At 40.3% G+C, this 13,486-nt stretch overlaps 1 long non-coding RNA gene across 4 annotated transcripts in view; it reads right to left on the bottom strand.

The window, feature by feature from the left end:
* The window catches only part of LOC124233458 (uncharacterized), a 37,724-nt gene extending 25,240 nt beyond the window's left edge, over positions 1–12,484 (bottom strand). For all 4 annotated transcript variants that reach the window (XR_006887055.1, XR_006887057.1, XR_006887058.1 and 1 more), the window contains exons 1-2: positions 12,403–12,484; positions 11,029–11,200 (exon numbers count right to left, since the gene is read on the bottom strand). This is a non-coding gene — a long non-coding RNA (uncharacterized LOC124233458). The remainder of the gene's footprint in view (positions 1–11,028; positions 11,201–12,402) is intronic.
* Between the last annotated feature and the right edge of the window lie 1,002 nt (positions 12,485–13,486).

Here is a 13,486-nt window from a genome sequence, read left to right as displayed (position 1 = left end):
AACTTGCTGTCCTTTTACTTATGTTATCTCTGTGTTTGGCACATAGTTGAATTGTATGCGGGAGTAAACAAATGATGGAAAAAAAAGTGAATAGTTTGGGATACAATATAGCTGGATCTAATTCTTAAAAATAGGAATCTTAAAGATGCTTGAATTGGGAGAATTGTCCAGAGGGAGAGTCCTAAATGATGACCTATTTTTATGCACCAAAAAGAAGTTTTCATTAATTGATTCATTCATTTATTCAACAAATATTTTTTGACTATCTTTTGCACATCAGGCATTGTGCTAGGTTTCTCTGATTCAGTGATCAACAGAACAGATTTGGATACTGATGTCATAGAATTTACACTATAAGGGGAAGCTATTTTTAAAAGAAAAATAAAAAAGGAGCGCACAATAAGGATATAGTTAAGATTGTGATTAGGGCCAAAATAGGAAGAGTTTGGAGATTATGCAGGGCCTTGTAAGCCATGTTAAGGATTTTCTGTTTTATCCTAGGAGAAATGGAAAACATTGTAAGGTTTGAAGCAGAGATATAACAGGATTTAAATTTCATTTTGAAAACAACACTCTAGTGGTCTATAAATAGAAAGGATTGGAGGAGATGAGCAAAACAAGATGGTGACAGAAATGGATGAGAGTAAAGGTCCAGCTGGGAAGTTACTGCTGTAGTTCAGGCAAGAGATGGTGGCAGTTGAGCTAGAAGAGTGGCAGTGGAGATATGGAGAAGTAGACAGGTTTGAGATTCATCTACCAGGTGACAATGACAGATGCTTAATAAAGAGGCAATAGCCAAGGGTAACATCAACATTTCTGTCATGAGCAGTTGGGAGGATAAGAGATCAGGAGATTGAGAATGCTAGATAAAGAGTAGGTTTGAGGGTTGAGAAAATGAGTTTGGATTCAGATATGTTTAAAGTGAGATGCATGAGAGGCGGCCAAGAGAGGATAGCAAGTAAATGTTGTGTATACGACTTTATAGTTCAGATGGGAGATCTATGTTGGAGAAACCAATCTCTGAGTCATTGGTGTATACACAGTACTTTTTACAAGCTGTGGCAGCGGATGAGGCATCATAGGAAAAGAATGTGAGACAAGAAAGAAACAAGGTTTCAAGACTGATCTTTGAAGCACTCCAATTGCTAAGTAGAATGGAGGTGTTAAAGGGAAATGAAAAGGGTTGGCCAGAAGGAGTAGAAAGAACTCTAGATTGTGCGTTACACTAGGTTGCAAATTACAGAAGCCAAGAAGAGAGAGAATTTCAAATGAAGAAAGTGATCACTCAGGGAAGTCAAGGAAGGGGAGGACAGAAGGAGTATGTTGAATTTTGCAATGTGGCCACCATTGAGATCTTAGCTAGAACAGTTTGGGTGACATGGTGGATTGGAGGGAACTTAGCTGTGAAAGGGAAGTGAAGGCATTAGGAAAATGTGCAAAGGTAGCTCTTTCCAGAAGCCTGATCGTGGGCAGAATTTTTAGTTTCTATCCTCGGTTATGTAGCTTGCATTTCTCCATTTGTGAAATGAGGATGTGAATATAATCATACTCAGAAAATAACTTGAGAAATACAAGGGTAAAGCCCTGTATTTGGCATGAGTCCATTCAGTTAAGTTCAGATAATATTTACTGAGCACATGCTAGAACCTGGGACCGAAAGATGAATAAACAATGTGCATTCTTGCCAAAAGCTTACAATTTATCAAAGGAGACAGAATAAAATACACACATTTAAGAAAATGCAGTAAATTTGAAGAGGAAAGTATGTGTGATGTACTGTCATAGCAAGGAAGAGGGGTATTTATCCCAACAGAGGAACTTGAGAAACTTTCTTGAAGAGAATACACATGAACTAAGCTGGGAAGGAACATAGAGGAACTAGCAAGGTATTGAGAGGAAGTAAACATACACCACAGAGGGAACTTAGGAACATAAACAAAGGCCCAGAGAACCGGAACACAATGAAAACCCTGGGTACACCCTACCCATGATTTGCGCAGGGAATCTAAAAACACATCAGCTTCTAGAATATAAAGCTGGAGTGTGAGCTAAGTCTGGAGAGGTAGACAGGCCAACCTCATGAAGAAATTGCCATGTTAAGAAGATTTGACTTTATGCTCTGGTAACTGTCTGAGTTCAAATCTAAGATCAACCATCCATTAGTTCTGTGACTTTGGATGAGTTATTTAAACTCCCGGAGCCTTAGTTTCCTCATTGAGAGTTTTTCTTTTCAATTTCCTTGAATGAGAGTTTAAATAATACCTGCATCCTAATATGAAAATTTCATGAACTCTCTAATAGAGTTAAACATTGTTATCAGAGCAGGAAGCAGCCTTAGACAATCTCATCCAATCTACTCATTCTACATATAAGGAAACTGAGTCCCAAGGAGATTGGTAACTTATCCAAGTTCACTCCTTGCAGAAGCAGCAGAGCCTAGATTTCAACCATCTGATACTATGACACTATTGGGCATTCTTTTCTTCCAGCAGTCAAAGAAAAGGCTGAAGAAACCAAGGAGTGAACGAGCAGGCAGAGGGCAGATTGTCAAATGCCAAAGGGTTGTTGGAGATACCGTTTTCTGATGATGGGTCACAAGCTGAAGGCTGAGAATTAAGACAAGGACAAGAGGTGGGACGTGGTAACCACATCTTCAGATATCTCTTCCCTCCTGGTGTAAATCACCATGGACTCACAGCTTGGCACATATACTGCAGCAGGCATGGGTTTTGACAGCCCAGCCAGCTTCATATCCCTATTCTGCCATTTACCAGTTGTGTGACTTGAGTCAACTCTTTTCTGTACCTGTAAAATCCGAAAATAATGCCTTACTGAATTCTTAGCAAGTTTGAATAAGTTAGTATATATGGACATGCTTAATATATTGCCTGACACAAAGGAGTCACCTAAATTTTTGTTTTCTTTATTCCTTCTAACAAGAATCCAGGGCAGACCACCACAGACACAAGTTGAGAATATTTAATGACATAGACCCAGACAATTTATTTCAAGATACCCCAGAGAATCTGGAATTGGACAATAGACTATTTGATAGACTATTCTCTATCCTCTGGATTTCAGACTAACCTGCTAAATACCGGACAGATGATGACAGACTACTCAACAGCTCAGAGACCAAAGATCAGAGTCTGAATTAGACTTGGTGGTGCCTTTAGCTAACAAGAAAGGGACATGAGATGGGTTAGTGGGACAGGTGTGGCATCTGTGATAGAAATAAATACAATTAGACGTAAGAAAATTAAAATGGGTGAAGTAGGGAAAGAAGCTGTCAACCAATGCGTCATCATCTTAAACACAAAAGTGCTCTGGCTGGGCAGCCATAAAACGCTTTCTCTGTAATTATTAACAGCTGTCGCATGAAAATTATTTTGTGTTCATTTCACTGTGAATAGTCACACAGGAAGAGTAAGCACTTTTCTTTCACTGCACGACCTTTAAGGAAGAAAGCATAAAGATTTGCTTGAAGTAGCCATGGAACTAGTTCTGTAATCATCACATGACTTGGTACACTCCAACACGAAAAAAGCAGGGATCCTGACAAAACAAGCTTTAGGCGTGGTGTACATGAGGATTTTGAACCATGTTTCATCGCCGCTTCTTTCCTTTCCTGAGATGTGCTAACTTCTCTGTCTTGGCCATTTGATAACTCTCATATTTCCTATTGAAACAGCCAGGCAAAAACAAAGATAGACTAAGCTCTCCACATCTTTTTAATCTTGAGCCTCACAAGGATTTTTATTTGCCATAGTCATACCACACACCATCTCTCTTCACCTCTCCCGTTCCACAGTCTTCTAAACTCTTATATCACAGGCTATGTGAGGACAAAAATGAATCTCCCTATAACTCTCCCTCCCTTTTTCTGTTTAAGAAATTTTAATAAGGAAAAGTTAGAAAATGCAGATAAGGTTCATTCACTTTGCAACCATTCGCTGAGTACCTACAATGGGTCAGGTGCTCTGCCAGGCACATGAAGCACAAAGATAATAAGACACAGATCTTGCCCTCACGTGCTCTCAGTCTAGTAGGGAGACAGACATGCAAACCAGTCATTGTACTGCAGTGTAACAAGTGCCACAAAAGAGGTGAGCATGGGAATAAAAGAGGCTCATTCTTCCTACAGGCAGCTCAAGAAAACATTCATGAATGAGAGGTGTTTCGAGTTGAGTCAAGATGGAGGAACAAGGACTTTGTCAGAGAAAAAGGCATAATGGTAGATGTGACAGCACAACAAACACAGGGAGGTATGAAGGACCTGGCAAATTTGGGTATCTGCTAATGGCTTATTGACGTAATGAGGGTGTGATGGAATGGAGTAGGATTGGGGAGATGAGGTCAGAGAAGGGGGCAGAGACTAAATTATGAAGGGTTTACTATGACAGTGATAAGGGGTTTTAACTTTATCCTGAAGGTAATAGATACCCGTTGAAAGGTATTAATCCAGGAAGTAAATAACTCAGTTCAGAGTTTAGAAAGGTCATCCTCAGCAGTGTGGAGGTGGAGAGAGGATGAGATGGAGTGGAGATTCGAGGCAGGATTTCTAGCGAGAAAGTCACTGTCTTGGTTCATGTGAGTGATAGTGGGAAACTGAACTGGAGGGATGGCAATGGGAATGGCGGAGAGGAGGCATATTTGAGAAATAGTTAAGGTTAGCCAACTAATTAAATGTGTAGAACGGGGGCAAGGGAGAAGCAATGGAAAATGAACACCAGACTTGAGGCTTTAGCTTCTGGGTAAGTGGTGGTAAAATTAGCTGAAGTAGAAACACGGAAGGACGTTAAGGGGAAAATCAGTTTTAACTTTTTTCTTTATTTATTTTTATTTTCTTGCAGCAAGAACATTTAAAATGAGATCCATCTCAAATTTTTTAGTGTAAAACACAGTATTGTTGACTGTATATGCAATGTTGTACAGCAGATCTCTAGAACTTATTCATCTTGCTCAACTAAAATGTTATGCCTGTTGATTAGTAACTCCCTATTTTCCCCTCTCTCTAGCCCCTGGCAACCACTATTTCACACCTTGATTCAATGCATTTGACTATTTTAGATACCTCATATAAGAGGGATCACACAGAATTTGAAGAGATATTAGCACTCCCATGTTCATTGCAGCACTATTCACAATAGCCAAGATGTGGAAACAACCTCAATGTCCATCCACAGAAGAAAGGATAAAGAGAATGTGGTATATACATACAATGGAATATTACTCAGCCTTAAAAAAAAAGGAAATTCTGCAATATGTGACAACATGGATGAAGCTTGAAGACATTATGCTAAGGGAAATAAGCCATGAACTTCTTATAGGACACTAAGTTGGCACTGTCCAATAAGTACTCAGATGTACATATGGATCTTTCACTGAAGTAGAGAAATAACTGGACAAAATCAATACAAACCCTAAAGCTAAGAAGGCAACCAAAAAATTGTACATGACAACCTCTGTCTGTGGAGGTCAGATTTGCTTAGGAAATCAAGTAAGAACTCTAGTGGTTTAGAAAGCATTTTTCCATCTTATTATCAAAACAGAGACAAGAAGACAACTGATTAACCTGGAGGATGAGGAAGATATCCTAAAACAAAAGATTGAGATCTTAGTGCACACCTAGGACGATTAAAATGAAGTCTGGAAGGCCAGCAGAGATTGACATGAGAGAGAAAAGACGCTCCCAGGTCTCCCTGCTCTTTCCAAAGGTTTTAGAAAAGGCGAAGACGGGTCAGTTGCTATCAAATCAGAAACAGTGACCTCCTGTAACACGGGAGAAGAGACACAACCTGGGAGGGCGGAAAACTCTTGCAGAGTATCTTCTTAAAGCCACAGAGACAGAAAATCAATTGAGTACCTTAAATATTGAGAGAAGTGTTAAGAAAAATAGTTACAGAATATCTGGATGGATATGATGGGGGAAAATAGGGAAGATCAGCCTAAAATGCTCGGAGCATTATGGGATAACTAAGCAGAAAAAACGAATAAGCAGAAACTATGGATGAATAAGAAGTAGCAAAAAGATATTTAGGTTCAGAGGTAACAGTTGTTTGGCAGTGATAAGAGCAGTACGAGCAGTCAAAAAGGAGTTGTCACCATTAAGATGGAGAATTGATTCTCAATCTTCAGAAACTGAAGGAGCCACGAAAAAATCCAGTTCCCAAAGTGTGTTTCATCCCCCACAAGGCCCACTTATAGTGCTACTCCTGTGTTTCCGTGAAATTTCTACGGCCTTATTTCTACGGCCTTATTTCTACAAATATATTTACAATAAATCCCTCAGAGCTTGGGGTACTCGGAAATCATACTGCTCTCTCTTTTTTTGGCAGCCAAAATTGCCTAACATACCTCTCCAACATTTCTAAGCAGTTAACTACATCCTTCTTGTAGTGCAGTAGCCAGAATGAATGAAAGCCTATAGGGTATACTATCCAATAAGGAGTAGAGAGATTATCACCCTCTCCACTCCGAATATCATCCCTTTTTGTTGGCAGCCTCATCACACTGCTTAGATGGACTTTTCTGTCAATTAAAAGCCTCACTTCTTTCATTATTTGTTTATTCATTAAGCATATATTTATTGAGCTCCTATTATGTGACAAGCACTGTTCAAGGAACTGGACACGTGCAGGAAAGCAAAAACAAAACACAGCCCTCATGTAGTTTAGTATCTGGTCGGAGAGTCAGACACTGAGCAAAAATAATCACATTCATGAAAGGGTCACTCATCACACATGAGTGAGGAGGTGGCCCAAAACCACTCATGCTCCCCTTAAGACTGCTTTCTCTTGTCCTCCACCCCTCCATTAGCAGGAAAAAAGAGGGAGCTCTTGTTTACTTATTTAGCACAAAAAGTCCAGATCTCTCAGGAGATACCACAAATCCAAACCCTAATCTCCTTAAGGCTCTGACTTCAGGCCCCACCCACATCTCCAACCCTTCAAACCATTCTACTATCTCCTCAAGAGTGCCCAATGCAATGTTATTAAAATCCCCAATATCCTCAAAGTCTCCATGAATGTCCCCATCAGTTTTGTGTTCCAGCTGAGAGCCGCCTCAACCCTGCGGACTCTGCTTTCCCTCCAGCCCTCTCGGGTGGTAGCTCATCTATCTCTCTGGGCCTGGAGGTGGGAAATGTGTCCTCCTTGCTCCTCTTCTAAATCTTTTTCCCTCTCTTGTCCCTAACTCCTACCCCCACCCCCACCTTTGAATCTCATGTCCTCAGACTATACTACCCATTACCTTCCTTACAAGAGTCATCTGTTCATCTGCCCCTCTTTCTTCTCAACTTTTTCTTCCAACACCTTCACCCCACCTTTCATCTGCCACTCTTGACTAATGACCAAACTTCTCTTTTCACTGAGAAAATGAGAGCAATCGGAAGAAAACATGAACAAGCTCTTTGTGTCTACCTGCCTAATTACATCTGGCCCATATATTGTCTTTATTCTTATCACTATTAGTGAACTGTTTGTGCTCTTATCTATAGCTGCTTAGATGTCTGCTCAAGGAATTTGCTCCAGCAATTCTTCCATTTCTCTTCTACAGCATTTATTCTGGGGGTATTTCCAGATGCTATATTTTTTTCCACCTTAAAACCTCTCTCTTGACCCTACTTCCCATTCTGGCTACTTCCCTACTTCCCCATCCTCCTTTGCACTCCATCTCTAACTGCTCTTTTCCTTGAACCTGTTCCTGTCAAGGTGTTGCCCCCACCATTCCATGCTACCAGTCCTTTTCGGGATCATCAATGACTACCACAACACTAAATCCAACAGTCAATTCATAGTCCTTGTCTCATTTTACCTATCCCTAATATTTGGCACAGTTGACCACTACTTCCTACCTGAAACATTTTCTTCACTTGACTTCCAGAACACCACACTGCCCTGGCTTTCCTTCTACTTCACTGGACTTTTCTTCTTACTATCTTCTGATGATTCTTTCTCAACTTCTTCACTCTAAATTTTCCCGTCACCTTGGATCAATTCTCTTCTCTAATTCACTCACTCTCTGGATGATCTCATCTCATATTTTGACTTTAAGTGGCGCTTATATACCAAAGAACCAGCCCTGGTGGTCTAGCGGTTAAGATTCAGCACTCTCACTGTCGTGGCCCCAGGTTCGTTTCCTGGTCAGGGAACCACACCACCCACGATTGCCATACTGTGATAGCTGTGTGTTGCTGTGATGCTGAAAGCTATGCCACCATATTTCAAATGCCAGCAGGGTCACCCATGGTGAACAGGTTTTGGTAGAGCTTCCAGACTAAGACAGACTAGGAAGAAGGAACTGGCCACCCATTTCTGAAAAAATTGGCCATGAAGTTCATGAATCCTATGAATTGCAGGGGATCGTTTTCTGGTATAGTGTCAAAAGGTGAGAGGATGGTGGAAAAAGACTGAGCAGAGGTCTGCTCTCCTGTACACAGGGTCAATAGGAATCAGAATTGATGGCACTAACAACAAATATGCCAAAGACTGACACATTAGTATCTATTGCCCAGGCCAAGGATAACCCACTCATCCCAGTTTGCCCAGGACTTTCTTGGTTTTAGCACGAAATGTCCCATGTCCCAGGACACTCCTCAATCCCAGGCACACCAGGATGGTTGGTTACCCTGCTCAAACTGCTCCCCCGAACACTAGATCCATAAATCCAACTATCCTCTCTCTAACTCCACTTGCATATGTAATAGGGATCACAAAGTTAACATGTCCAAACTGACCCCTGATCTTTCCCCTCAAGTTTGCTTCTCTCATGGACTTGCCCATCTCAGTAAATGGTGACTCCATTCTTCTAGTTACTTATGCCATGAACCTTAATGTAATCCTTGATTTTTTTTTTCTCCTGTAACACATATCCAATCGGTCAACATATTCTCTTAGCTTTCCTTCATAAATACCCAGAATCTGACCGCTTCCTCCACTTCTACTGTTACCACCCTGATCAAGCCACCAACATATCTTGGCTGGATTAGTGCAGACAAGTTCCTGACTGATACCCCTGCTTCCACCCCTGCTTCCTGCCCCCCGCCACCCACACACAGAGTTTATTCCCCACCCTGTAGCCAATGAAATCCTTTAAAAACATATGTCAGATCACATCTTTTGCTTAAACTGAAAAATTATTTCCCACTCACTCAGTCTGAAAGTCAAAGCTCTTGCATTACCGTCCAGGTCCTGCATTTACTCTGCATTCCCATTTACTCTGCTCCAAACACGCTGGCCTTCCTGTTGCTCTTTAAATATATGGAACACACTTCTGTCTCAAGACTTTTGCCCTTACTCTTCCCTCTACCTGGAGCAGTCTTCCTTCGGGTACATGCAAGTTTCACCCTCTCATCTAGTTCAAATGTTGCCTCATTGGTTCTTCCCTGACTATTTAAAATAGCATGTACTTGTGTGCACACAGAGACACATCCTATCCTCTTTCTCTGATGTATTTTTCTCCATAGCCCTTATCACCAGTGAACACACTTTATATTTTATTTGTTGATTTGATTATTGTCTATTTCCTCCATCACTAAGTGAAGATCCTGAGGAGGGAACTGTTTTATTCGCCACTGTATCCCCAGCACTTAGAACAGAGCTTGGCACGTAATAAACAGTCAACTATGTCTTATGTAAACCAATGAATGAATTGTGTATTCAGATAAGAACTCCAAAGGGTAGGAACAGTACATGTACTACAAGCACATGTAACTTGTACATGTAACTACAAGAACATGTAACAAAAAAATCTCCACCTAGAGAATAAGGGAGGGCTTCTAATGCAAATGACACTTGAACGGAGACCTGAAGCATGAGTAGGTATTAGCCAGATGAGAAGGAGGAAAGAATATTTCAGACAGAAGGAACAACCTATGAAAGGCTTTGTGACAGGAGGCTCCATAGTGTGTCCAAGAAACTGAAAAAAGCCCATATGACTGGACTACAGAGAGAAAGGAGAAGATCGCTGAGACAAGGCAGGGGAGGTATACAGGGACATGATTTTAATCTGTATGTGAGAAAAATAAAACGACATTAGAGAAACTTAATCTGATGATAGATGTGTGTATGACCCAATCATGTTTGTGTTATGAAAATATCACTAGAGCTGGTGTGTTAAATTGGGTGAAGAGGGCCTGAGTAGAAACATCGAGATCAGATGGACCTCAGCAATAGCACAGGTGAGAAATGACGGTCTCATGGACTAATAAGGTAGTGGGGGAGACAAAAGAGTGACAAATTCTGAGATTCTAGGAGTTAAAATGGACAATCTAGAGAGGAGTTAAAGATGGGGAGGAGGGGATGAGGGAGAAAGAGGTATCAACAATAATGCCTAAATCTACTAGCAGAACAGATGGTAGCAACATTTGCTGATTGGGGGATATTGGAGGAGGACCTGGCTTGGAAGGGATGGTTTGAGTTCAATCTTGGTGAACATTATGGAGTCCACACAGAAATGAAAATATAATGATGTACACCTAAAATTTATATAATGTTATAAACCAATGTTACCCCAATAAAAAAATGTGAGAAAAGAGAGATCAGTCTTGAACATGCTCTCTGAGGAGACTTCCGGACACCCAATTCCAAGAAGAGGAATTTGCTGAGCTGTTGGACGTGCAGGACTGGAGGTATGTAGAGGTCTGGGCCAGAGACAAGTATTTGGGAGCTATCATTGTAAAAATGATAATGAAGCCTTGAGATTGATGAGATGGCCCAATTTTTGCATGAGTTCTTACTAAGCCACATCTTTCCACCTCTGTACTCACATAGATAACTTTTCAGACAAAAGCATGATGATAATTTTATCTTTATTTAATTTCATCTTGTTAGTGAGTCAGATTACTGCTGTCACCTGTTATAATTTTTTTTAATATTCTCATTCTCACTTATTTTCCCTCTCCTCTTTCCAGCTTTGTACATTCTGCAATGATAATAACAACCAGCTGCAGCAGCAGCAGCACAGCATACACGCCTCTAACTAATCCATTAATAACCACGTGGAACCAAACAAGATAGAGAATCTTACCTTTGGGACCCTAGTTGGGACCTCCCTCCAGGGTAGCATTGGTGGAGGCAAATCCTCTTTAGGTCAGTCACAGCAACAGTTAAAACTTCATCCGACTTTACGATTCAACAGCCCATCTTGTTTCCAAAGGATAGCACGGAAGAACTTGTAGAATTATTTATCCATCAGGCAACTTCAGAAACATGACAAGCATGCTCTTAAACCTAGTGTTCAAATCCCAGTTCTATAAGCTCCCTAGCTCATGACAAGTTTGAGCAAGTTGCTTAAACTCTCTGGGTTATAGTTTCCATTTGTAAAATATTGATCACAATATCTGCCCTATTGATCTGTAGAGAGGATTAAATGAAATGATGCATGCAAAGTATCCAGCACCTAATAAGCACACAAAACAGGAGCTACTTTATTTTTGTGTTATCATTATTACTACCATTTTCCCCAAATTGATGTGCATCTAACTTGCTACCAGAGTATATCTCTTTTTGATAACCTAGTGGGCTCAAGGGAGGACCATTGCCTCATTCCGGCAGATAATAGCAACACAAGAAATTGTGTGTGTGCAAAGTTGGTCATGAGATGGACCAAAAGAGTTGTCCAGGGATCAACCACAGTTGAGGAATAGTTTCAAATACAACATAGGGAATAGGAATGACATTATTGGTTGAGAGTGAAAATAAAACTTTATAAGGTTTCTTTTTGTCCAAATGTTGAGAAACTAATAGAGATGTGCCTTTATTATCAATTTGATGTTGAAATATTTACCACACTAGCTAAGTGTCTGAGGTACCTACAAAAATTGGGCACTTACAGAAATTTACATCATAGAAAATATTGACTTATAGTGGAAAATATAACTTATAATGGAATTTTACTGACCTTTGGCCTTTTTTTCTAAGAAAATATGCACTGGAAAACCAAGGGTCAGGGAAGAAAGAGCACAGCTTTTGGAGTCAGACAGATCTAGGTTGGAAATCTAGCTCCCCACTTACACACAGGATTGCCATTAGCAAGCTTCTCCATATGTCTATTCTTCAATCTCCTCATCTACCAAATGTGAAAATTAATGCCAATGTCATAAGGTTGTTGAGTGTGTTAAGAGACTTACCACATGCAAAGTGCTTTATACAAAATAAGCATTCAATAAATGTTAGCTCCGTTTTCCTAAATACTGGGAGCTTAGCACAGGCAAACAAGATGGAAACAAAAGCATTATTTTGTTCCAATGAGCTACACCCAAGCTGTTCTAATAATACACTCTACAAACTTCTTGCTATCTTTCACTCCCAGCACTTACCTTTGCAAACATATTCTTTGGACCCCACCATTTGTTACAATTAAGAGAAGACAATGAAATGGTATCTATTTTTAAACACTTACTAAAAGATGCAGAATGGAAAATCCATTTCTAATGACTGGTGCTTCATCCCATAACGCTTGGTAGATGAAAAATGAGTCTCATTCTTGGATTGTACCTGTTCTTAAAAGTCACTTAATTTAAAATATGTATATATTAATCAATATAATACATTCACGTGGTAAGAAAGCAAATAGGACTTATGATTAAAGCAAAATAACATTCTCATCCTCTCTTCTCACCCTCAATGCCACACCCCAGAGGGAAACTCTTCCAGTTGTTCCTGTTTTTTGTTCTGGTAGCTGCCTCCATAATTCTAGATATCATCTTTTTATCTCTGCTTTGTTTTATCCACTTTAGACAGTATCTTACAAACCTCATATACGAGAGCTTAAAATTCAGGTCACTTACTCATCTCTACTCAAGGCATGTTATTATTATTTATGGTTCTTCTATTAGTTATCTTTATATCTTTAAATAATATATTTAAACCTCTATTTGTTATTCCATCAGCTTTTGCAATGTCTCTTACAGCCTCAGTTACTCGTGGCATGCATGATGCAGTGGAAGCTCCATGAAGATTAGGCTCTCTATCTAATTTTTTCCTTTCTGTGTATCCCGAGTGCCTAGAATAACACTTGTACCCAGTAGGATCTCAGTAAACATTTACCCAGTGAATGAATGAATGACTACACTAATGCTATCAGTGTGTTAGCATCCTTACCTTTCCTTCTACATGTCCTTTTCCTCCTCCAAACAGCTACACTTTTACGTGTTCACATTATAGGGTCATTGATATTTACATGTCATCCTGAGAGCACAGCAAAGCCTCTTATGTTCTGTCCACAGTTGACTTAAGGCTCGTCATCTTTGCTTTCTCCAAACGTTGTCTGGTTTATTTAAAGAGGAGCCCTACGTGCCATCTGCCTCCCTCTTGGTTGGGGAAGAGGCACTGAGGTACCCACTGGTGGCAGCAGCTTCATTACAGACCTCAAGGGAATTCCCTGATTTCAGCTCCACTTCTCACCCACTTGCTGTCAACTCCAAGGCCAGAGACTTTTCTGGGATTCTGCAGAGCAGATCAGCTCTTATCTCCTTGTAGCTCCT

The sequence above is a fragment of the Equus quagga genome, unplaced genomic scaffold, assembly GCF_021613505.1.
Source record: "Equus quagga isolate Etosha38 unplaced genomic scaffold, UCLA_HA_Equagga_1.0 203_RagTag, whole genome shotgun sequence".
In the NCBI taxonomy this organism is placed as follows: domain Eukaryota; kingdom Metazoa; phylum Chordata; class Mammalia; order Perissodactyla; family Equidae; genus Equus; species Equus quagga.
This window is presented reverse-complemented; position numbering and strand designations above follow the sequence as displayed.